General features: G+C 41.3%; 1 long non-coding RNA gene across 3 annotated transcripts in view; it reads right to left on the bottom strand.

Moving 5' to 3' along the window:
* The window catches only part of LOC105611873 (uncharacterized), a 147,160-nt gene that overhangs the window by 26,500 nt on the left and 96,002 nt on the right, over positions 1–24,658 (bottom strand). The gene's annotated exons all lie outside the window — the stretch shown is intronic.

The raw sequence follows: 24,658 nt of genomic DNA on the forward strand, positions 1-24,658 counted from the left end.
TCTCAAAACTCTTCCTGTCTACTGGTGAAAAAAGACAGCTTGAAAGTCAGCTGATTAAGCAGTAGTGTAAAAGGCAGACAGCAAAAAAAGAAAGCCCTATGAATTTATTACCCAAATTAAAGCATGGCATGAACATAAACACAGAAAAAGTCGAGATAACCATAAACGAACATAAATGTGCAATTTGACTGCAGCATCAAGTTCGGACTCAACATCAAACCTTTTCCTGGGGAACACGCTAGGGCATTATTCTCTCAGAGGAGATAGAAAGATGCCTATGCAACCGTGAAGCTCTTAGCTGTGGTAGCTATCATGCTGATCTTGTTTTCCCAATTTAAAAACTGTCCATGAGCTGATCGCACCCTCATCCTTAAACACTATAAAACTCCTCACTACCCCCACCAGGGTGTGTCACATGGTCTTCAGGGCATTAGCCCACTATGGCCCCCTTTGCCTGGCAAAGCAATAAAAGCTGCTCTTTTCTACTCCTCCCAAAACTCCGTCTTTGTTTCTATTCGGCACCAGAGACAGAGTCCGGGATTTTGGCAACAACCTAGAGACCTAAAAGCGGGCTCCAGCTGCTGCCTCAGCTGTCCCAGGAGTCTGTGAGCCATGTGTACTGCGGCAGGACCCACGAGCAGGAACCAAGCACTGCCCTCCACTGTCCTGAGAGTGAGGGGCCAGCCGCTGCCATTGGGAGACTTGTGAGTGGCCATCAACTGCTGCCCCCGCCACCCAGAGAGCAGGCATGAGCCGAGAGCAGGCATGAGCCACTGCCGCTGGTCTCCTGGAGCATGCAGGCCACTGGCGCTGCTGGGAGACATGGGAACAAGCGCTGGTCACTACCCCTGCTGTCCTGGGAGTGAGTGGACTGCTGCTGCTACTGGAAAGCCTGGGAGCAGAAGCCAATCGCTGCTGCCACTGTCCTGAGGATGCACAAGCTACCACTGCTGTTGAGAGACCCACAGGCAGGCTCCAATAGTTGTCTGGGCCGAACTGGAAGCGCACACGGGCCACCACACCTACACAGCCCATATCAAGGGGCTAATGACCAACACACTGAGGAAAGAGGTAGCAAGCATCCAAACTAAAAGTAGCCACCCAATTCGCAACAAGACGGCAGAGTAGGACTTAAGCTTACCGCCTCTCATGACAACACTAAAATCACAACTAACTGTGGAATGAACAGGCTTGAACCCACTGAGAAAGATATTCTAAATCCAAACGCAAAGAAGAAGCCATAACAAAATGGTAAGAGGGATGATTTCATGATATAATCAAATCCTATATCCACTGGGTGGTTGATGCACAAGCTGGAAAATAACTGTATCACAGAGGTTCTGCCACGCAAGTCAGAGTTCTGAGCCCTAGTCAGGCTGCACAGTCTGACATTAGGAGAAGGGGCCGACACAACATCTGACTTTGAAGGGCAAGGAGGCTTGAGTTCTGGAGCACCACAGGACTGGGGGAAACAGAGACTCCACTCTTGGAGAGTGCACTGGGATCCAGCACAAAGCAGTGATTCCAAAAGAGACTGGGCCAGACCTACCGGCAGGGCTTGGAAGGTCTCCAAGAGGAGTGGAGGGGAGGCGGTTTGGGCTGTAGCTCACTTTGGGGGCAAGCACATTGGTGCCTGGGGCCCCAGAGAATACTGACCTGTGTGAGCTCTCTCCACCATGACCTGCCCGGGTGATGGTGGAGAGGTCTGACAGAATATGGCCCACTGGAGAAGGGAATGGCAAGCCACTTCAGTATTCTTCCCTTGAGAACCCCATGAACAGTATGAAAAGGCAAAATGATAGGATACTGAAAAAGGAACTGCCCAGGTCAGTAGGTGCCCAATATGCTACTGGAGATCAGTGGAGAAATAACTCCAGAAAGAATGAAGGGATGGAGCCAAAGCAAAAACAAGACCCAGCTGTGGATGTGACTGGTGATAGAAGCAAGATCCAATGCTGTAAAGAGCAATACTGCATAGGAACCGGGAATGTCAGGTCCATGAATCAAGGCAAATTGGAAGTGGTCAAACAAGAGATGGCAAGGGTGAACATCGACATTCTAGGAATCAGTGAACTAAAATAGACTGGAATGGGTGAATTTAAGTCAGATGACCATTATATCTACTACTGTGGGCAGGAATCCCTCAGAAGAAATGGAGTAGCCATCATGGTCAACAAAAGAGTCCAAAATGCAGTACCTGGATGCAATCTCAAACACGACACAATGATCTCTGTTCGTCTCCAAGGCAAACAATTCAATATCACAGTTATCCAAGGCTATGCCCCAACCAGTAATGCTGAAGAAGCTGAAGTTAAACAGTTTTATGAAGACCTACAAGACCTTTTAGAACTAACACCCAAAAAAGATGTCCTTTTCATTATAGGGGATTGGAATGCAAAAGTAGGAAGTCAAGAAAACCTAGAGTAACAGGCAAATTTGGCCTTGGAATGCAGAATGAAGCAGGGCAAAGACTAATAGAGTTTTGCCAAGAAAATGCACTGGTCATAGCAAACACCCTCTTCCAACAACACAAGAGAAGACTCTACACATGGACATCACCAGATGGTCAACACCGAAAGCAGATTGATTATATTCTTGGCAGCCAAAGACGGAGAAGCTGTATACAGTCAACAAAAACAAGACCAGAAGCTGACTGTGGCTCAGATCATGAACTCCTTATTACCAATTTCAGACTCAAATTGAAGAATATAGGGAAAACTGCTAGACCATTCAGGTATGACCTAAATCAAATCCCTTATGATTATACAGTGGAAGTAAGAAATAGATTTAAGGGCCTAGATCTGATAGATAGAGTGCCTGATGAGGTTCGTGACATTGTACAGGAGACAGGGATCAAGACCATCCCCATGGAAAAGAAATGCAAAAAGCAATATGGCTGTCTGGGGAGGGCTTACAAATAGCTGTGAAAGAAGAGAGGCGAAAGGCAAAGGAGAAAAGGAAAGATATAAGCATCTGAATGCAGAGTTCTAAAGAATAGCAAGAGATAAGAAAGCCTTCTTCAGCGATCAATGCAAGGAAATAGAGGAAAACAACAGAATGGGAAAGACTAGAGATCTCTTCAAGAAAATTAGAGATACCAAGGGAACATTTCATGCAAAGATGGGCTCAGTAAAGGACAGAAATGGTATGGACCTAACAGAAGCAGAAGATATTAAGAAGAAGTGGCAAGAATACATGGAAGAACTGTACAAAAAAGATCTTCACGACCCAGATAATCATGATGATGTGATCACTAATCTAGAGCCAGACATCTTGGAATGTGAAGTCAAGTGGTCCTTAGAAAGCATCACTACGAACAAAGCTGGTGGAGGTGATGGAATTCCAGTTGAGGTATTTCAAATCCTGAAAGATGATGCTGTGAAAGTGCTATGCTCAATATGCCAGCAAATTTGGAAAACTCAGCAGTGGCCACAGGACTGGAAAAGGTCAGTTTTCATTCCAATTCCAAACAAAGGCAATGCAAAAGAATGCTCAAACTACCGCACAATTGCACTCATCTCACATGCTAGTAAAGTAATGCTCAAAATTCTCCAAGCCAGGCTTCAGCAATACGTGAACCATGAACTCCCTGATGTTCAAGCTGGTTTTAGAAAAGGCAGAGGAACCAGAGATCAAATTGCCAACATCTGCTGGATCACGGAAAAAGCAAGAGAGTTCCAGAAAAACATCTATTTCTGCTTTATTAACTATGCCAAAGCCTTTGACTGTGTGGATCACAATAAACTGTGGAAAATTCTGAAAGAGATGGGAATACCAGACCACCTGGCCTGCCTCTTGAGAAATCTGTATGCAGGTCAGGAAGCAACAGTTAGAACTGGACATGGAACAACAGAATGGTTCCAAATAGGAAAAGGAGTACGTCAAGGCTGTATATTGTCACCCTGCTTATTTAACTTCTATGCAGAGTACATCATGAGAAACACTGGACTGGATGAAACACAAGCCGGAATCAAGATTGCTGGGAGAAATATCAATAACCTCAGGTATGCAGATGATACCACCCTTATGGCAAAAAAGTGAAGAGGAGCTAAAAGCCCTCTTGATGAAAGTGAAAGAGGAGAGCGAAAAAGTTGGCCTAAAGCTCAACATTCAGAAAACGAAGATCATGGCATCCGGTCCCATCACTTCATGGGAAATAGATGGGGAAACAGTGGAAACAGTGTCAGACTTTACTTTTTTGGGGCTCCAGAATCACTGCAGATTGTGACTGCAGCCATGAAATTAAAAGACGCTTACTCCTTGGAAGAAAACTTATGACCAACCTAGATAGTATATTCAAAAGCAGAGACATTACTTTGCTGACTAAGGTCCGTCTATTCAAGGCTATGGTTTTTCCTGTGGTCATGTATGGATGTGAGAGTTGGACTGTGAAGAAGGCTGAGCACCAAAGTATTGATGCTTTTGAACTGTGGTGTTGGAGAAGACTCTTGAGAGTCCCTTGGACTGAAAGGAGATCCAACCAGTCCATTCTGAAGGAGATCAGCCCTGGGATTTCTTTGGAAGGAATGATGCTAAAGCTGAAGCTCCAGTACCTTGGCCACCTCATGTGAAGAGTTGACTCATTGGAAAAGACTCTCATGCTGGGAGGGATTGGGGGCAGGAGGAGAAGGGGACGACAGAGGATGAGATGGCTGGATGGCATCATGGACTCGATGGACGTGAGTCTGAGTGAACTCCAGGAGATGGTGATGGACATGGAGGCCTGGCATACTGCAATTCATGGGGTCGCAAAGAGTCGGACACGACTGAGTGACTGAAATGAACTGAACTGAACTGTGTGAGCTCTCCCAAGAGACTGCCATTATGGCATCAAGACCTGGCTCCACCCAACAGAATGCAGGCTCTAGTCCTGAGACCCTCAGAACAAGCCACCAGCAGTATAGGAATACAGCCCCACCTGAGAGCAAATAGGATGCTTCAAGTTGTATTGAGCTCACAGCTAACTATAAACACACCCCTTGACATGGCCCTGCCCGCCAAAGGGGCAAGATCCAAATCCACCCACAGAGGGCAGGAACCAGTCCCTTCTACCAGAAAACCTGCACAAACCCCAGAACCAACCTTGCACACCAGCCAGCAGACACCAGAAGCAAGAACTACAACCCTGCAGCTTGTGGAAACCTGTACACAGGGCAAGAAGCAATGTTAGAACTAGACATGGAACAATGGACTGGTTCAAAACTAGGAAAGGAGTATGTCAAGAATGTATATTGTCACCCTGCTTATTTAACACATATGCAGAGTACATCATGTGAAATGCTGGGCTAGATAAAGCACAAGCTGGAATCAAAGACTGTCAGGAGAAATATCAATATCCTCAGATATGCAGATGCTGCTGCTGCTAAGTCACTTCAGTTGTGTCCAACTCTGTGCAACCCCATAGACGGCAGCCCACCTGGCTCCCCAGTCCCTGGGATTCTCCAGGCAAGAACACTGGAGTGGATTAGCATTTCCTTCTCCAATGCATGAAAGTGAAAAGTGAAAGTAAAGTCACTCAGTCGTGTCCGACTCTTAATGACCCCATGGACTTCAGCCTACCAGGCTCCTCCATCCATGGGATTTTCCAGGCAGGAGTACTGGAGTGAGGTGCCATTGCCTTCTCCACAGATATGCAGATAACATGACCCCTGTGGCTAAAAGTGAAGAGGAACTAAAGAGCCTCTTGATGAAGGTGAAAGAGGAGAGTGAAAAAGCTGGCTTAAAATTCAACACTCAAGAAACTAAGATCTTAGCATCTGGTCCCATTACTTCACAGCATATAGATGGGAAAACAGTGAAAGGCCTTATTTTCCTGGGCATCAAAGTCACTGTGGACAGTGACTGCGGCCATGAAATTAAAAGACACTTGCTCCTTGGAAGAAAAGTTCTATGATAAACCTAGACAGCATAATAAAAAGCAGAGACATTACTGTGACAACAAAGGTCCATATAGTCAAAGCCATGATGTTTCCAGTAGTCATGTATGGATGTGAGAGTTGGACCATAGCGAAGGCTGAGCACCAAAGAATTAACGCTTTCAAACTGTGGTGTTGGAGAAGACTCCTAAGAGTCCCTTGGGCTACAAGGAAATATAGCCAGAAAATCCTAAAGGAAATCAGTCCTGAATGTTCTCTGGAAGGACAGACACTGAAACTGAAGCTCCAATACTTTGGCCACCTGATGCAAAGAGCCAACTCATTGGAAAAAACCCTGATGCTGGGAAAGATAGAAGGCAGAAGAAGGGGACGACAGAGGACAAGATGCTTGGATGACATCATCAACTCAATGGACATGAGTTTGAGCAAGCTGCACGGAATCCATGGGGTCGCAAAGAGCTGGACACAACTGAGCGACTGAACAACAGCAATAGCACCGCAGGGCAGGCAACTCAACAAACTGGAGAACAATTTTACCAAAGAAGTTATCACACTGGCAGAAGTTCTAGGGACCACAGCAGATTTCCCACCCTGGGGGCTGGGCAAAGGGGCTGAGTATTCCCAGGGAATCTGACTTTGAAGGCAAGTGGATTATGAATTTGGAACTTCCACAGGACTGGGGAAACAGAGACTCTTGGAGGGCACAAACAAAACCTTGTGCGCACCGGAACTCAGGAGAAAGGAGAAGCGATCCCATAAGAAACAGAGCTAGACTTGCCTGTGTGTGCTTGGGAGTTCCTGGTGGAGGTGGAGGTGAACAGTGGCCTGCACATGGTCAGGGGTACTGACTACAGCAGTCCTGGGAGGCCTGGCATGCTGGCATAAGTCCTTTTGAAGGAGGTTGCCATTATCACCATTACCCTTACCATAGTTTGGCCTCAGTTCAAACTACAGGGAGGGAACACAGCCCTACCAATCAACAGAAAATTGGATTTAAGACTTACTGACCATGGTCTTGCCCACCATAACAAGACCCAGTTTTCCCCACTACCAGGAAAAAGCCGCTATCCTCATGCATCAGAGGGCAGACAGAATGTAAACCACTATCAGAAAATTAACCAAACTGATCACATGGACCACAGCCTTGCCTAACTCAGTGAAACTATGAGCCACTCTGTGTAGGGCCACCCAAGAAAGATGGGTCATGGTGAAGAGTTTGAACAAAGATGGTCCACTGGGGAAGGGAATGGGAAAAACCACATCAGCATTCTTACCTTGAGAACCCCATGAACAGTATGAAAAGGAAACAAGATATGACACTGAAAGATGAACCCTCCAGATCAGTAGGTGTCCAACATTCCATTGGAGAAGAGCAGAGAAATATCTCCAGAAAGAACGAAGAGGCTGGGCCAAAGCAGAAACAATGCCCAGTGGTAAAGTCCAATGCTGTAAAGAACAATACTGCATAGGAACCTGGAATGGTAGGTCCATTGATCAAGGTAAACTGGAAGTCATCAAACACATCGCAAGAGTGAACATTGACATTTTAGGAGTCAGTGAACTAAAATGGACAAGAAAGGGTGAATTTAATTCAGATGACCATTATATCCACTACCGTGGGCAAGAATCCCTTAGGAAAAAAAAAAACCAGATAGCGCTCATAGTAAACAAGAGAGTCCAAAATGCAGTGCTTGGGTGCAATCTCTGCATAACCTCAGATATGCAGATAACACCACCCTTATGGCAGAAAGTGAAGAGGAACTTAAAAGCCTCTTGATGAAAGTGAAAGGGGAGAGTGAAAAAATTGGCTTAAAGCTCAACATTCAGAAAACGAAGATCATGGCATCTGGTCCCATCACTTCGTGGCAAATAGATGGGGAAACAGTGGAAACAGTGTCAGACTTTATTTTGGGGGGCTCCAAAATCACTGCAGATGGTGACTGCAGCCATGAAATTAAAATTAAAGGAAAGCCACCTAGATGCCTATAACTAGGGGAGCAGATAAGTAAAAGTTAATATGTATGTTGTATGGCTGCAATGCAGTAATTAGAAGCAATAGATTCAATCCACATGGCAATATGAATAGACCATTAAGTGGGGAAATAAGCAAGAAAGAGAACTGGATGTAAATTTCAAGGCCTGCGGTGTAAAGCTTTTAAGATACACATACAAGACAACAGTGCATTGCTTCTGAAAGTACAAATTTCAGGTCCTATGACAAGTTCATTAGAAAGGCAGCCTATGAGGGGAATAGCAGTGGCAATTAGAAATGAAAAAGACATTTAGCTAATGAATCAAACAGAATAGTAATTCTGTATATATTTTCCTTTCAAAATGGAGCAATTTGGGATCCTGATAGAGTATATCAGATTCATCCTCAGGGCCATTTAGTACAGCTCTGATGAGCAAACTCACGACTCAATTAGCTTTCTCACTTGGTTCAACACCCAACCACCAGCTTCAAACAGTACTGAGTTTCCAGTAGCTCTTATTCTCAGCCATATGCTGTTTGATGTCTATAATATTAAAGGGAAGATGCATAAAATTACTAATATTATACTGTTAGTAATATTAGTTACCAGTTAATGAGCAGCATTAGTCATAATCAGACCCACTCCTATCATTCATGAAAAGTAAATCAAGAGTACAAATGGAGACCACACAGCAAATGTCTTACTATTCAAGACATTTTGTAAGTGTTGGTGAGTATGTGGAGAGGTGGAAACACATGTAAACTGCTCACAGAAGTCAAAACAGGTGTAGCAGTTCTGGGAAAAAAATCCAACAGTACTGAATGTAACGTGTCTGAAATAAAGTATGTTCTATCCTCATACCTTCAAAACTGCACCTTCTTAATAACCTGGAAGCTGAGGTTTGCATGCAGAATTCTTATACTTTTCAAAGTTTGGTGCTAGAACACAGTGGTGTGGGGAGAGCCAGCTTTCTTCTCTCCCTTCCCTTTCTGTCCTCAATTCCATCACGTATACATGCCTGTGGACTCCCAGCCAGCATGTAACATTCTGATCATTCTTCCCTTGAATCAAAACTGCCACCCCTTGGCCATCTCCTGGGAGGAGGTGTTTCACGGTGGCCTTGCAGCTCACAGGCAAGAGGGGCAACCTAGGGAAGGAGCCCTGCAGGCCTTGGCAGCAGGTACTGGTTGTTTAGTTAGGAAAGAATTCTGGGGTCCCAGGCAGTCACTGCCACCTGCAAGGCAGCAAGTTAGCTCAGAATATTCTTGTCCTTTTGGCCCTGAAAACTCCTCCCCCTATTAGGAGGAAGGTCAGAACAGATGCCAAAGAGTCACATGGGGCCTGTCTTCTCTGGGCCAAAACATTTCTATAAATGTGCTGTTAGGAACTGAATGAAGGTTCAACTTCATATGTCGAAGCCCTGACTCCCAGTGTGATGCCATTTGTGATGGGGACCTTGGCCCCTATTTAGGCTCAGATGAGGTCATGAGGATAGGGTTCCTCAACAGAATTAGCGTCCATAAAATAAGGAGAGAAACCAATGCTCTTTCTCGCTCCACCTTGTGAGGAGGATACAGTGAGAAGGCAGCCATCTGGAAGTGGGCCCTTACCTGGGAGCCAGGTCTGCTGGCACCCTGATCTTGGACTACTAGCCTTCAGAACTGTGAGAAACAAATCCTTATATTTAAGGCACCCAGTCTGTGGTATTTTTGTCACGGCAGCCTGAGTTAAGACATGTATCTTCAGATGCTCCCCACCAGATTTGTTATTCAGATACATATCTTCATAATACAGATCTGTAAGAAGTCTCTGCTAATAAAGAAAATGCTAACAACAGAAAGCCCTGTGACAGTTATAACTGAGTTAGATTTTTATTCAGTGGTAATTAAGGCTACCAACATCTGGAATGTCTTACTTATGGGTAAATGATTGCAAACAGCAGTCTAATACCTTCCAGCTTATCCTGTCATTGATAAATAAAGCATAAAAATTAACCAATTTGTAATTGGAAAAATCAAAACTTCCAAACATTAAATGAAGGCAGTTACTGACCACTGTTTCTGTTCATAATCCTTAAAATAACTTTATATTTTATTATGGTTTTGCTCTCTTATTAAAGATAATCTAATATTTATAAATGTATAGCCAAATCATCATTTTTTCTTATACTTTTGGTAGTAAGTAGTGCTGTATTTATTAAAGGACTAAAGGTAATTATTATATATCATAAATACAAGGATAAAAATTATATTCAAAGTAAACACTGTAATATAGCCATTAATCATATACTTACCTAACAAAATATTTTAGAATTTTAAAAGTAATTTATTATGCAAAATATTAAGAAATGATTAAAATAATCCTTAATAGGCTCACAAATATTTAATCTGGTGAAAGGGCTAAGACCAAAAAAAAAAAAAATACACTGCAAAATGTTGGTACAGCAAAAAGTACGAATTTTAGAAAGTAACTTATTCTAAAGTTGATATGTTATATTATCAATGAAATAAGAACAATGATTTCATTATAGAACTTTTGAAAGAATTAAATGAATTGGCTAACTCTCTTATCCTCAGGATTCTACTTGGACACCATTAGTTCCCTGTATTCCTTTCCCCACCACCCAGTTATCATATGTGCTGCCAGAGCCCTCAGTAACTCTTATCTATTCTTACCTGTTCATACTATTAATGTCTCTTACTCATACTTCTCAAATATATGTATCATTCATGCCAAAGAAGGCTTTTTTGGAAGAGATGGCTCTAAGCTGCAATTCAAATGGAAGTTAGGAAAATTCCAACAGTTTTAAGCAGAGCCTAGCAAATTTCACTTGCTATATCATCTTCTTTCCTTTGGGGAACAGATGCAAAAAAGAACAACGTCTATTTCAAAGGATTTGTTCTTGTTACATGGCGTCCTTAAAAGAGCACATGTAAATTGTCACTTTAGGTGCTTTTTGATTAATGATCTTTAGATAGAGTATGTTAATTAGAGAGGACTATCATTTGTGAGAGGAAGTTCTTGGCCCATTCGGCCCCTCCAACCCCATTTCTGTAATAAAATGCAACTGGCCATTTTAATCCATCATCAGGATCTCTCAGATCACTTAGGGACAAATTTAATATTCTCGGAAAAGCATTTACTTGACACAAATCGCTTTAGAATAAACATAATAGAAAATTGGTTTTGCATCTTGCTAAACACACAAACAACAGGCATCGATTCAAGCCAACGCATTCTGTTTACACTCTGTGCCAGGCGCTGGGGCACAGCAGTGAGCAAGCAGGACCTGGCCTCTGCCCCCAAGGGGCTCTCAGACTAATGGAAGGAAAGTGAATGAATGAATGGGATGGACCAGCAGAGACTTTTTGTGTTATCCATTTAATCCTGAAAATGATCAAGTGAGAAACGTGTTTCCATGACCTGTTTTTAAGATGTCAAAACTGAGGAGTCATAATGCAGTCTAAAAGAAGTTTATCCTCTCATTTCCACCCTTGTCCCACCCTGCTGCCCTCAAAGCTCAGGATGCACTGAAGTGCCTCAAGAATTCTCCTCTGTCTCCAGTTCTCACTCTGGCCACCAGACTGCTTGCGGAAAGAATCATGACTCAGGAGAGCAGTTCTCAACAGCTCTGCAGAGCACCCAGAGGAAATTGAGATGAAAAAAAAAAAAACTGCCCTTTTCACGAGTTTTTAAATCTGTAATAAATATGTAATTTTTCATTGCACTGTAAGAAAAGGACATGTGCTGGTCATCCTTTTCAATTTGCCTAAGAATTCATTTTCTTCTCCTAAACAATCACTGGAATGTTAACAGTGAACCTGTTCTATTCCTTGAGGGGGTGGGATGGGAAACCTACATGCAACTCTACCAGAGCGTATTTCCCTGCGCATACTCATTGGAACCCTATATGGCTCTTCCTGAAACTTTCAAGGACCATTTATTCCCATATACCCTTGGTTAGATTTTTATATTTTGCTTCCTCATAAGCTCTTCATTTCCAACCCTATCATCTCTCCTGGAAGCCTGAAATTCTTTGTTCTGTTATGCACTTGTGATAACCAGGGTCGCTACATTTTCCTGGCTGGCAGCCATCAAATTTGCAACACTTTTTAGAAGAGGCTTTTGCAGTTTTCGCTCTTGTCATTTTCTTCACATCTGTAGCAGATGCGGGAAGAACAAAGCTCAGGCGATTTGCTCCTTCTATCTGGCTTATGGCCATGCCTTCCAAATTTCTACTTACCCTATCCACCTCCCAAAATGTTGCTAAGTCACTTCTGTAGTCTAGGCAGCTAATATCAGGACTAAGACCATGACACAAAAAAGGGGACTGATTTCCTGTGCTTCAAACCAATTTACTTTTATTCAGAACAGATACTTAGAATGTTTTTCAAGGAGGAAACCCCATGCACTTTATATGGTGAACTGGCCATGAGCTAAGTGTGCAGGAGAGAAAAGTGAGTTGGAGTCCTCACGCTGCCACTTATGAACTGTGAGACTAAGGACAAGATTTTTAGCTTTTCAAGCTTTAATTTGTTGGGATTTTTCCTACCTATATAAAGAGAAGAAGAACAGCACATATTACCTCACGTTAGTTACTGTCTGAGAATTGAGATGGTACTTAAGTTTGGCATCCATTAATTGTTCTATAAATGTTATCTAGTATTAGAGACAAGGATTATTTAATATACATATCATTCAACAACTAGACATAAGCCCCATGCTAGGTGCAACGTGAAAGAAAGGAAATATGTATGCAGTACACATGATAATGCCTGCGCCTTCATCCATGGATTCTTACATCAGCAAATAAAGATGTCTTTATTCCTGTCTTCTCAAAGCTTATGATGGCATGCATACAGCTAGTTATACTGTAAAATGGCTGCAGGGAGTCCTGTAAACAAATGGTATCAGGAAGAACTCTTCACTGAAGGGATGGAAGGAGAAGATAATAAGGTTAAGCCTCATGGACCCTGCCATACTCAGTGTTCATGCCTCAACTCCAACTACAGAGTCACAAGTGAAATAGGCACTCAGGAACTGCCATAATGAATAAGAAGATGTGGTCTTCCATGATCCAGGACTCTATCATTACCAAGTGATATAAATCTAACCCAGTCTGGCTTTCAGCCAAAAAGGAATTGCTAGGCACACACAACTGAGAAGTTGTAGGTGGAAGGAGGGATGGAACTTCAGGCCTGGCTGAGTCCAGATGCTCCAGTGATGCTGTGAGAAATCTGACACTTGGCTCTGCTTCCTTCTGGGCTGGCTTCATTCTTAGGTAGGCTTTTGTCATGCCTTGGCCACCGGCAGCCTGCTGACAGTCTCGTGGTTCAGCAGGCACTATAGAAACGTTGTTCTGGGAAAAGCCTAGGATTTCACCTCACTGGATCAACTCAGGATGTCTATTCTTGAATGAGTCAACTAGCCAGGAGGATGAAGGATGCCAACTGGCAAAGTCTGGGCTCTCTGCCCACCTTAGACAAGAAGGCGAAGTTTACCTTATTAGAAGCCTCTAGATGGAGTGTAAAGAAAAGGTAGTTTCTTCAAAAGTAAATTAGGCTGCTGGCACCAGACCAGTAATCTTGGATATGGTAAAAACTAGGCAATAGATGTGCACTGCAGGATCTAAAATGTGGACCATGAAGAACAGGACTGAGATGAGCCAAAATGGAATACTAGGCTCTATATGGAAAAGAGTGTAAGGTTCCAGTGCTAAGACTGGGTTAAGCATTACATGCATGAGAGATGAGGCACCATAGATCAAACTAGGAAAGTTAATGTCAGGCATCTGTGAGTACTGAGGGGTAGAGGAATGTATATTTGGTTTCGCAGAAATGTAGAGGTTATTGCAGTTCTCTATGGGTATGTGACAAACCACACCAAAATGTAATGAGTTGCTTAAAGCAATGGCATTTGTTTTTTCACTGTCTGAAATTTGGTCAGGACTTTTGGGATAAGTCATTTCAGTGTCAAAATAGGGACACATTGAAGGCTGAAGACTGGAATCATCCAAAAGCTTGCTCACTACTCACATGTATGGTAGTTGGTACTAGCTTTATGGCTAGGACTGGGGCTGAAACAGGTGGCTTGGCTTGGCTTCCTCATGTCATGAGGACTGGGTTCCAAGAATGAAGTATCTCAAGGTATTAGGTGGAGCTGCGCTACCTTTAGTCCCAGGAGGTTTTGTTTTGCTACTGTACCCCAGTTCTGATTTGTACTGACTACTACAATCCCTCTAACTTTCTACTTGGCCTGGACAAGTATTGAACTCAAAAATGAATGAAGGGAGATTTTACAATACTTTAAGAAAGAAGAGTAAAGGGTATTTGTGTATAAAATATTATGATTTGATAGTAGATAAAAATTTAAGAACGTGTTAAATGACACATGATTTGTTTTTAAATGCAATATATAGGGAGTTAAAACACGACTGTAAAGATTGTATACACACACACAATAGTCACTATTGTTTCTGTTTCCCTCTCCCACTTCAGGATGCTTGTGGTTACCCTAGGACCATCCAGATAATTTCTCCATATCAAGATCCATAACAATGATATCTGCAGAGTCCCTTTTGCCATGAAAGGTAATACATTCACACTCTATGGAGGTTAAAATGTTATATATTTTAGGGAAACATTATTCTGCCTATGGTTCTATGCTTGGTTCTATGCTGCACTTGGTTCTATGCGTACAGAGAAATGCAAAATTCTTCATAATTACTTTGGACTGAATTGGCACATAAATTCATATGTTGAAGTTCTAGCCTCCAGTGTGGTAGTATTTGGAGATGGGGGTCTTTGGGAGATAATTAAGCTCAGATTAGGTCATGAGCATGGGGACCTCATGATGGGATTAGAGCCCTTAAGAGAAGAAGCGCCAAAGAAACTCCCCATCCCAACCCACCCCTTCTCTCTCTTTCTGAATCCCTGCCATGAAAGGGTACAGCAAGAAGGCAGTCATCCACAAGGCAGGAAGAAAGCTCTCACTGGAAAACAACTGTGCTATTACCATGACCTTGGGCTTCTGGCTTTCAGAAAGGTTGAGAAAATAAATTTCCACTGTTTAAACCACCTAGTATAGTATTTTGTTATGGCAGCCAGAGCTGACTAAAACAGTAACTAAAACTAATGTTAACACGTTACTGACGGGAATTTTGCAGAAACTAATGCCCATGGCTGGTGATTTGTTATGTAAGTGAACACTGAAACACTCCTGTCAGTAATATTCAGAAAATAAAGTGAAAGTCGCTCAGTCATGTCCAACTCTTTGCCATCCCGTGGCCTATAATGTCCATGGAATTCTCCAGGCCAGAATATTGGAATAGGTAGCCACTCCCTTCTCCAGGGGATCTTCCCAACCCAGGGATCAAACCCAGGTCTTCCACATTGCAGGTGCATTCTTTACCAGCTGAGCCACCAGGGAAGCCCAAGAATACTGGAGTAGGTAGCCTATCCCTTCTCGAGCAGATCTTCCTGCCCCAGAAATTGAACCAGGGTCTCCTGCATTGCAGGCAGATTCTTTACCAGCTGAGCTACCAGGGAATCCCTCAGATAACAAAATATGTAATGAAAGACATATTAATATATCTCTGCTCAATAATCTGTTAAATAGTGACTGTTACATATTTAACTGTCCCTGTCCAGCTTATTTTTAAATTCATAACAAATTTCCTGAAACTTCTCTAACCAAATTGGAGTCAATGACTATCACTATCGCCTGCAATAACTTTCATTAAAATCTAAGAATGTAACTTTTATATTAAACAATTGTAAATAATTTTGAATTTCAGAGAAATTCATTACCAAATTAATTAAAACATAGATTTCCCCTCCCCCAAAAAAATACAATGGGGAGAAGACAGATTCTTCAATAAATGGTATTGGCAAAACTGGACAGATATATGAAAAGAACCAAACTGAATCACTATCTTATCAGTTCAGTCACTCAGTAGTGTCCAACTATTTGCGAGTCCGTGAACTGTTGTCCATCACCAACTCCCAGAGCCTACTCAAAGTCATGCCCATTGAGTCTGTGATGTCAGCCAACCATCTCATCCTATGTTGGCCCCTTCTCGTCCTGCCTTCAGTCTTTCCCAGCATCAGGGTCTTTTCCAATGAGTCAGGTCTTTGCATCAGGTGGCCAAACCATGGGAGTTTCAGCTTTAGCATGAGTCTTTTTTTTTTTTTTTCAGACATAGACTGGCGATTTAATTCTTACATGATAGTATACATGTTAGAATGCCATTCTCCCAAATCATCCCACCCTCTCCCTCTCCCTCTGAGTCCAAAAGTCCGTTATACACATCTGTGTCTTTTTTCCTGTCTTGCATACAGGGTCGTCATTGCCATCTTCCTAAATTCCATATACTGTATTGGTGTTTTTCTTTCTGGCTTACTTCACTCTGTATAATCGGCTCCAGTTTCATCCATCTCATCAGAACTGATTCAAATGAATTCTTTTTAACGGCTGAGTAATACTCCATTGTGTATATGTACCACAGCTTTCTTATCCATTCATCTGCTGATGGACATCTAGGTTGTTTCCATGTCCTGGCTATTATAAACAGTGCTGCGATGAACATTGGGGTACATGTGTCTCTTTCAATTCTGGTTTCCTCGGTGTGTATGCCCAGAAGTGGGATTGCTGGGTCATAAGGTAGTTCTATTTGCAATTTTTTAAGGAATCTCCACACTGTTCTCCATAGTGGCTGTACTAGTTTGCATTCCCACCAGCAGTGTAGGAGGGTTCCCTTTTCTCCACACCCTCTCCAGCATTTATTGCTTGCAGATTTTTGGATCGCAGCCATTCTGACTGGTGTGAAGTGGTACCTCATTGTGGTTTTGATTTGCATTTCTCTAATAATGAGTGATGTTGAGCATCTTTTCATGTGTTTGTTAGCCATCTGTATGTCTTCTTTGGAGAAATGTCTATTTAGTTCTTTGGCCCATTTTTTGATTGGGTCATTTATTTTTCTGGAATTGAGCTGCATAAATTGCTTGTATATTTTTGAGATTAGTTGTTTGTCAGTTGCTTCATTTGCTATTATTTTCTCCCATTCAGAGGCTGTCTTTTCACCTTGCTTATATTTTCCTTTGTTGTGCAGAAGCTTTTAATTTTAATTAGATCCCATTTGTTTATTTTTGCTTTTATTTCCAGAATTCTGGGAGGTGGATCATAGAGGATCCTGCTGTGATTTATGTCTGAGAGTGTTTTGCCTATGTTCTCCTCTAGGAGTTTTATAGTTTCTGATCTTACATTTAGATCTTTAATCCATTTTGAGTTTATTTTTGTATGCGGTGTTAGAAAGTGATCTAGTTTCATTCTTTTACAAGTGGTTGACCAGTTTTCCCAGCACCACTTGTTAAAGAGATTGTCTTTACTCCATTGTATATTCTTGCTTCCTTTGTCAAAGATAAGGAGTCCATAGGTGTGTGGATTTATCTCTGGGCTTTCTATTTTGTTCCATTGATCTATATGTCTGTCTTTGTGCCAGTACCATACCGCTACTATTCAACATAGTTCTGGAAGTTTTGGCCACAGCAATCAGAGCAGAAAAAGAAATAAAAGGAATCCAAATTGGAAAAGAAGTAAAACTCTCACTGTTTGCAGATGACATGATCCTCTACATGGAAAACCCTAAAGACTCCACCAGAAAATTACTAGAGCTAATCAATGAATATAGTAAAGTTGCAGGATATAAAATCAACACAAAGAAATTCCTTGCATTCCTATACACGAATAATGAGAAAGTAGAAAAAGAAATTAAGGAAACAATTCCATTCACCATTGCAACGAAAAGAATAAAATACTTAGGACTATATCTACCTAAAGAAACTAAAGACCTATATATAGAAAACTATAAAACACTGATGAAAGAAATCAAAGAGGACACTAATAGATGGAGAAATATACCATTTTCATGGATCGGAAGAATCAATATAGTGAAAATGAGTATACTACCCAAAGCAATTTACAAATTCAATGCAATCCCTATCAAGCTACCAGCCACATTTTTCACAGAACTAGAACAAATAATTTCAAGATTTGTATGGAAATACAAAAAACCTCGAATAGCCAAAGCAATCTTGAGAAAGAAGAATGGAACTGGAGGAATCAACTTGCCTGACTTCAGGCTCTACTACAAAGCCACAGTCAGCATGAGTCTTTCCAATGAATATTCAGGGCTGATTTCCTTTAGGATTGACTGGTTGGATCTCCTTGCAGTCCAAGGCACTCTCAAGAGTCTTCTCCAACACCACAGTTCAAAAGCATTGATTCTTCGGTGCTCAGCTTTATTTATAGTCCAACTCTCACATCCATACATGACTACTGGAAAAACCATAGCCTTGACTAGACAGACCTTTGTTGGCAAAGTAATGCCTCTGCTTTTTATTATGCTATCTAGGTTGGCCATAACTTTTCTTCCAAGGAGTAAGCGTCTTTGAATTTCATGACTGCAGTCACCATCTGCAGTGATTTTGGAGCCCCCCAAAATAAAGTCTGACACTGTTTCCACTGTTTCCCCATCTATTTGCCATGAAATTATGGGACCAGATGTCATGATCTTCATTTTCTGAATGCTGAGTTTTAAGCCAACTTTTTCACTCTCTCTTTCACTTTCATCAAAAGGTTTTTCAGTTCTTTGCTTTCTGCCCTAAGGGTGGTGTTATCTGCATATCTGAGGTTATTGATATTTCTCCCGGCAATTTTGATTCCAGCTTGTGCTTCATCCAGCCCAGCATTTCACATGATGTCCTCTGCAGATAAGTTAAATAAGCAGGGTGACAATATACAGCCTTGACGTCCTCCTTTCCCGATTTGGAACCAGTCTGTTGTTCCATGTCCTGTTCTAACTCTTGCTTCTTGACCTACTTAAAGATTTCTCAGGAGGCAGGTCAGGTGATCTGGTATTCCCATCTCCTTAAGAATTTTCCACAGTTTATTGTGATCCAAACAGTCAAAGGATTTGGCATAGTCAACAGTGCAGAAATAGATGTTTTTCTGGAACTCTGTTGCTTTTTCAATGATCCAACGGATGATGGCAATTTGATCTCTGGTTCCTTTGCCTTTTCTAAAACCAGCTTGAACATCTGGAAATTCACTGTTCGCATACTGTTGAAGCCTCACTTGAAGAACTTTGAGCATTAATTTGCTAGCGTGTGAGATGAGTGCAATTGTGCAGTAGTTGGAGCATTCTTTGGCATTGCCTTTCTTTGGGATTGGGATGAAAACTGACCTTTTCCAGTCCAGTGGCCATTGCTGAGTTTTCCAAATTTGCTGACATATTGAGTGCAGCACTTTCACAGCATCATCTTTTAGGATTCGAAATAGCTCAACTGGAATTCCATCACCTCCACTAGCTTTGTTCAAAGTGATGATTCCTAAGGCCCACTTTACTTCACAGTCCAGGATGTCTGGCTCTGGGTGAGTGATCACACCATTGTGATTATCTTGGTCATGAAGATCTGTTTTGTATAGTTCTTCTGTGTATTCCTGCCACCTTTTTTTAAATATCTTCTGCTTCTGTTAGGTCCATACCTTTTCTGTTCTTTATTATGCCTTTATATTTGCATGAAATATTCCCTTGGCATTAATTTTCTTGAAGAGAGCTCTAATCTTTCCCATTCTATTGTTTTCCTCTATTTTTTTTTTTTTACACTGATCACTGTGGAAGGCTTTCTTACCTCTCCTTAGTATTCTTTGGAACTCTGCATTCAAATGGTTGTATCTTTCCTTTCCTCCTTTGCCTTTTACTTCTCTTCATTCTCAGCTATTTGTAAGGCCTCCTCAGACAACCATTTTGCCTTTTTGCATTTCTTTGCCTTGGGGATGGTCTTGATCCCTGTCTCCTGTACAATGTCACAAACCTCCGTCCATAATTCTTCAGGTACTCTTACTATTTGATCTAATCCCTTGAATCTGTTTGTCACTTCCACTGTATAATCGTAAGGGATTTCATTCAGATCATACCTGAATGGTCTAATGGTTTTCCCTACTTTCTTCAATTCAAGTCTCAATTTTGCATTAAGGAGTTCATGTTCTGAGCCACAGTCAGCTCCTGGTCTTGTTTTTGCTGACTGTATAGAGCTTCTCCATTTTTGGCTGCAAAGAATATAATCAATCTGATTTCAGTATTGACCATCTGGTGATATCCATGTGTAGAGTCTTCTTTTGTGCTGTTGAAAGAGGGTATTTGTTATGACCAGTGCATTCCCTTGGTAAAACTCTGTTAGCCTTAACCTGCTTCATTTTGTACTCCAAGGCCAAATTTCCCTGTTACTTCAGGTATCTCTTGCCTTCCTACTTTTGCATTCCAGTTCCTATCATGAAAAGGACATCTTTTTTGGGTGTTAGTTGTAGGAGGTGTTGTAGGTCTTCATAGAACCTTTCAACTTCAGTTTCTTCAGAATTACTGGTTGGGGCATAGACTTGGATTACTGTGATACTGAATGGTTTGCCTTGGAAATGAATGGAGATCATTCTGTCATTTTTGAGACTGCATCCAAGTACTTATTTCAGACTCTTTTGTTGCATATGATGGCTACTCCATTTCTTCTAAGGGATTCTTGCCCACAGTAGTAGATATAATGATTATTTGAGTTAAATTCCCCCATTCCAGTCCATTTTAGTTCACTGATTCCTAAAATGTTGATGTTCACCCTTGCCATCTCCTTTTGACCACTTCCAAATTGCCTTGATTCATGGATCTTGCATTCCACGTTCCAATGTAACACTGCTCTTTACAGCATCAAAGTTTACTTCCATCACCAGTCACATCCACAAATGGATGTTGTTTTTGCTTTGGCTCCATCTCTTCATTCTTTCTGGAGTTATTTCTCCACTGATCTCCAGTAGCATATTGGGCACCTACTGACCTGCAGAGTTCATCATTCAGTGTCCTGTCTTTTTTGCTTTTTCATACTGTTCATGGGGTTCTCAAGGCAAGAATACTGAAGTGGTTTGCTATTCCCTTCTCCAGTGGACCATATTTTGTCAGAACTCTCCACCATATCCTGTCTGTCTTGGGTGGCCCTACAAGGCATGGCTCATAGTTTCACTGAGTTAGACATTATCTTATACCATATATATAAAGTAACTCAGAATGGATAACAGACTTGAACAGACGACCTAAATCCAAGATTTTAGAAGATATAAACTGTAAGTTCCTTGACACCCTTCTTAGCAATAAGTTTTCTGGCTCTGACTCCAAAAGCAAAGGCTGTAACAGCAAGAAAAGCAAGTGTGCCAACATGAAATTAACAAAGCCTCTGCACATCAACAAAATAAAAAGGCAACCTACTAAGTGGGAGAAAAGTAAGAGGGGAGATGGAAGAATAGAAGGACATGATCCTATCAAAAAAATTCTCCCACAGAAGTGAAAGTTCTGAGCCCTAACTCAGGCTCCGCAATCTAAGGGAGCAGTCCCCAGAGATCTGGCTTTGAAGACCAGCAGGATATGATTGCTGGAATCTCACCAGACTTGAGGATATAGAAACTTCACTCTTGGAGGTTGCACATAGGATCTTGTGTGGACCAGGACCCAAGGAAAAAAGCAGTGACTTCACAGCGTAGGCCAGACCTACTTGGTGGTATTGAGTCTCCTGTGGAGGCAAGGGGTGGCTATGGCTTTCTACTGGGACAAAGACACTGGCCATAGTTCTGAAGAGTACTCACTGCCATGAGCTCTCCTGGAGGCTACCATTTCCTCACCAAGACCTGGCCCTACCCAACAGCTTGTAAGCTTCAGTGCTGGAATGCCTCTGTCCAAACAACCAACAGAATAGGAACATTGCCCCACCTATCAACAAACAAGCTGATTAATGTCTTCCTGAGCACACAGATGCCTGCTAAACACACCCCATGACATGGCCCTGCTTACCAGAGAGACAAGACCCAGTTCCACTCAGCAGTGAGCAGGCACCAGTCTCTTCCACCAGGAACCCTGCACAAGCACAAGCCTCTCATCCATAGGAGGCAGAGAGCAGAAACAAGGAGAACTACAACCCTGCAGCCTGAGAAACAGAAACCACAATCACAGAGGAACATATCCCAGATGAAGGAACAAAATAAAACCCCTAAGAATACCTGACTGAAGTGGAGACCGGCTAACTACCCCCCCAAAAAATTCAGAGTAATGATAGGAAAGATGACTCAAGATCTCAGAAAAAGAACGGAGGCACAGATGGAGAAGATACAAAAAACAAAATTCTAATTTAAAGAGCAGACAAGAGAGATGAATAATACGGTAACTGGGGGATCTCCTGGTAGTCCAGGGGTTAGGACTCCTCACTTCTACTGGAGGGGCCGTGGGTTCAGCCTCTCATTAAGAAGTAAGATCCTGCCAGCTGCTCAGTGCAGCCAAATATATACATATATACACACATACAAGCATACATACATATATATATATGTATATACTGAAATGAAGAATATACTAGAAGGAATCAACAGAATAGCTGAGGCAGAATAATGGATAAGAGAGCCAGAAGACATAACAGAAAACACAGCTACAGAACAGAGTAAAGAAAAAAGAATGAAAAGAAATGAGGTCAACAGTATATGTAAAAACATTCATATCATATGGGTCCCAGAAGCAGAGAAGAGAAAGAAAGGACCTGAGAAAATATTTGAAGAGATAATAGGTAGAAACCTCCCTATGAGAAAGGAAACAGTCATCCAGGTCCAGAAATACAGAGACTCCCAGAAAGGGTTAACAAAAGGAGGAACACACTGAGACATACAGTAATCAAACTATTTCTTTTTTTTTTTTTTTAATATTTAAAGCAACAAGGGAAAAGCAACAAATAACATACAAGGAAACTCTCATAAGTTTATCTGTTGATTTCTCAGCAGAAACTCTGCAAGGCCAAAAGGGAATGGCATATATTTAAAGTGATGAAAGGGAAGAAATGACGACCAAAAATACTCTACACCAAGCAAGACTATAATTCACATTTGACAAAGAAATCAACAGCTTTACAGACAAGTAAATTCTAACAGAACTCATAAAATCTAAGAGAACCACTAGACCAGCTTCACAATAAACGCTAAAGGAATTTTCCATGCAGAAAGTGAGATGCCACAAATGAAATTTGAAAAAATTAAAAATAGGAAAGCTCACCAGTAAAGGCACACATAGAGTAAAGCTAGGAAACCATCTACACACAAATGTGATACCAGAACCAGCAATTGTGAGAAGAGAGTACAAATTACAAGGATATGGGACATGCATTTGAAATTAAGAGATCAGCAACTCAAAACAACCTTGTTTTATACAAACTGCATTATCAAAACCTTATGAGAACCACAACCATAAAATCTCCAACAGATATATGCACACAAAAAGAAAAAACAACCCAAATACAATACTAGAGTTAGTCATCAAATCACAAGAGAAGAAAACAAAAGAAGGGAAGAAAAAAGACCTACAAAAACAAATCTGAAACAATTAACATGGCAATAAGAATATACCTATCAATAAATATATTAAACAGATTAAATGCTCCAGCCAAAAGACAAAGACTGGCTAAATGGATACAAAAACAAGACTCATATGTGTACTGCCTACAAGAGAGCCACTTCAGATCTAGGGACACATACAGACTGAAAGTGAGGGGTTGTAAAAACGTTTTCCATGCAAATAGGAAAAGAAAGCTGGAGTAGCGATACTTATATCAGACAAAACAGAACTATTAAAACTGCTTTAAGAGACAAAGAAGGACACTACATAATGATCAAAGGGTCAATCCAAGCAGAAGATATAACAACTGTAAATATATACGCTTCCAACATAGGAGCACCTCAATGTATGGGTCAATTGCCAATACCCATACAAGAGGAAATCAATGGTAACACAGTAATAGTGGAGGACTTTAACATCCCACTTACACCGGTGGATAGATCCAGACAGAACATAAGGAAACACATGTCTTAACTGACACATTAGCCTAGATGAACTTAGTTGATATTTACAGAGCATTCCATTCAAAAAGCAAAAGAATACATATTCTTCTCAAGTGCATATGGAACATTCTCCAAGAGAAATCACACACTAGGCCACTAATCAAGACTCAGTAAATGTAAGAAAACTGAATTCTTATCAATCATCTATTTCAACCACAGTGCTGTGAGATTAGAAATCAACTACAAGATTAAAAACTGGTTAAAAAAAAAAAAACACAAACACATGGAGGCTAAACAATATACTACTAAACAACTTATGGATCCCTGAAGAAATCAAAAAAAAAAAAATCAGATGATACCTAGAGACAAATGACAACCAAAATATGATAATTCAAAACCTACTGGATGGAGCAAAAGTAGTTCCCAGAGTGAAGTTTATGGCAATACAATCTTACCTCAGGACACAAGAAAAACCTCAAATAAGCAGTCTAATCTTACACCTAAAGATGCAAGAGAAAGGACAAGTGAAGTCCAAAGTTAATAGAAGGACAAGAAATAAAGATCAGAGCTGCAATAAATCAATGAGAAGAAAAAATGGAAAAGATCAATGAAACTAAAAGTTGGGGTTTTTTTTAAAGATTTTTCAAAGTGATAAATCTTTAGCCAGACTTATCAAGAAAAAAAAAATAAGAGAGGGCTCAAATCAACAAAGTCAGAAATATAAAAAGAAGCTACAACAGACACCACAGAAATACAAAGAATCATAAGAGACTACTACAGAAAACTATATGCAAATAAAATGGACAACTTTGAAGAAATGGACAAATTCTTAGAAAGGTACAGTCTCCAAAGACTGAACCAGGGAGAAACAGAAAACATGAACAGACGAATCACAAGTAC

This window comes from Ovis aries, chromosome 5, assembly GCF_016772045.2.
Source record: "Ovis aries strain OAR_USU_Benz2616 breed Rambouillet chromosome 5, ARS-UI_Ramb_v3.0, whole genome shotgun sequence".
NCBI classification, from domain to species: Eukaryota; Metazoa; Chordata; class Mammalia; order Artiodactyla; family Bovidae; genus Ovis; species Ovis aries.